This window comes from Mirounga angustirostris, unplaced genomic scaffold (genome assembly GCF_029215605.1).
Source record: "Mirounga angustirostris isolate CCGP_5_RB_7025 unplaced genomic scaffold, mMirAng1.0.hap1 SCAF_4, whole genome shotgun sequence".
In the NCBI taxonomy this organism is placed as follows: domain Eukaryota; kingdom Metazoa; phylum Chordata; class Mammalia; order Carnivora; family Phocidae; genus Mirounga; species Mirounga angustirostris.
In genome coordinates, this window is record NW_026991712.1 from 70373696 (window position 1) to 70376024 (window position 2329).

The window sequence follows — 2329 nt, forward strand, 5'->3', positions numbered from 1 at the left end:
TTAAATTTGCGAGATGGTGTTTTTTTGAATTTCTGAGAGTGAGTATTGATTGAAAGATAACTGCAGATTAAGAAAATAATTTTATTCATTAAAAAGCCTTATCCACTGATGTGCTTTTTACATTTCAATTTTCAGACACTGGGCAAAGGAATTTCTTTTCATATGCATTGTTATTCTTGCTGATTCTTGAGAAAGTTTTATCGAGGTCACAGAATGTAGGTTAATAGAATTTACTATGCCATGCGTTCTTGGTTGCAGCTCCGTGCAGTAGGAATGCAACCCCAATTCAGCTGCCAACCAGCGCCTCGCAATGGGAGCACTGCACCAGGAATCCTTGCTGGCTCCAGGTAAGGCCACTGGGTGAGCTTGTTTCTTGCCACCACGGTGGAGAACCACGAAAGAAGCAGCCTTGCTATCTTGCCTTCGTTCTGGACTTGGGTCTTTTACTTTGGGTGAACATTAAAGCATGGATTAGCAAATGATGGCCCACTGGCCAAATCCAGCCCATTGCCTGGGTTTTTTACTGTCCTCAAACCAAGGATGGTTTTTCGTTTTGGTTTTTGTTCTTTTAAAGATTTTATTTATTTATTTGACAGAGAGAGAGAGAAAGAGAGAGAGAGCAAGCACAAACAGGGGGAGTGGCAGGGAGAGGGAGGAGCAGGCTCCCCGCTGAGCAGGGGTCCTGACTCAGGGCTGGATCCCAGGACCCTGGGATCATGACCTGAGCCAAACGCAGATGCTTAACCAACTGAGCAACCCCCTAGGGATGGTTTTTACAGATGAACATTTTCAATCGATTTGATGATAGGGAATATTAACTTTGAACCACAATGAAGTGATATATTTTTCTCCTGTCCCTTGCTGAGCTCCTTGCTTCTCATTAATAGACTTGCATTACAAAAAAGCCAAAACCATACTCAAGTAATAGTTTGGATTTTATCAATTAAAAACTGCAAGCATTTGTTTTCTCTCCTGTAATCTAAGTGCAGTAGTCCCACCCCATATCCGTGGTCTTGCTTTCCCACGGTTTTGGTTACCCGCAGCCAACGGTGGCCAGGAAGCAGAAGATCCTCCGTCTGACATGTGGTCAGAATGTCAGTAGCCGCTGAATGCTGCGTCACAGCGCTTACGTCATTCCCCTCGCTTCATCTCATCGCGTAGACATTTTATTATCTCATATCATCACAAGAAGGGTGAGTACAGGACAATTAGATGCATTAAGAGTGAGAGAGTGAGACCACATTCACATAACGTTAAGAGCGAGAGAGAGGGGGCGCCTGGGTGGCTCAGTCGTTAAGCGTCTGCCTTCGGCTCAGGTCAGGATCCCGGGGTACTGGGATCGAGCCCCGCATCGGTCTCCCTGCTCCGCGGGAAGCCTGTTTCTCCCTCTCCCCCTCCCCCTGCTTGTGTTCCCTCTCTCACTGTCTCTCTCTCTGTCAAATAAATAAAATCTTAAAAAAAAAAAAGCGAGAGAGAGACCACATTCACATAAATTTTATTATGGGACATTGTTATAATCCTTCTATAATCTGTGCTTTATTTATTTATTTATTTAGTTATTTTGAAAGATTTTATTTATTTATTTGACAGAGAGAGACACAGCGAGAGAGGGAACACAAGCAGGGGGAGCAGGGGAGGGAGAAGCAGGCTTCCCGCCGAGCAGGGAGCCCGATGTGGGGCTCGATCCCAGGACCCTGGGATCATGACCTGAGCCGAAGGCAGACGCTTACTGACTGAGCCACCCAGGCGCCCCGTGCCTGATTTATGAATTAAACTCTATCATAGGTGTGTAAATATAGGAAAAAACAGTACGATAAGGTTTGGTACTATCTGTGATTTCAGGCATCCACTGGGGGTCTTGGAACCTATGCCTCACAGATTAGGGGGGGACAAATATATCTACATAATACTCCTTCTTTTGCCTCTTGATCTGTAGAGCCTAAAATATTTACTATCTGGCCTTTAGAGAGAAAGTCTACTGACTCCTGCTTTAGAGGGTCTGTTAACTTTTTAGATATTGTGAAATTACACATAAAGGAAATATATATGAGACATGTGAATTTTTATGGAGAGGGGGCGCCTGACATTCTTTGCTCTGAAAGGTGAATGTAACCAAAATGTTAAGAACTACTAGTCTCACTGGATGAGGGCCTCTCCACTGCCAATAATAATAATAGTAACAACAACAACAACAACAATGGCTCACAGTATTATGGGATCAATGTACAAACAATGATCAAAACATTGCCCCTAATGAATTTAAAGGGACGAAGGGCAGGGCTGAGTTGAATTATTACCAATATGAGTGCAATTCTTCAGTCTTAATGAC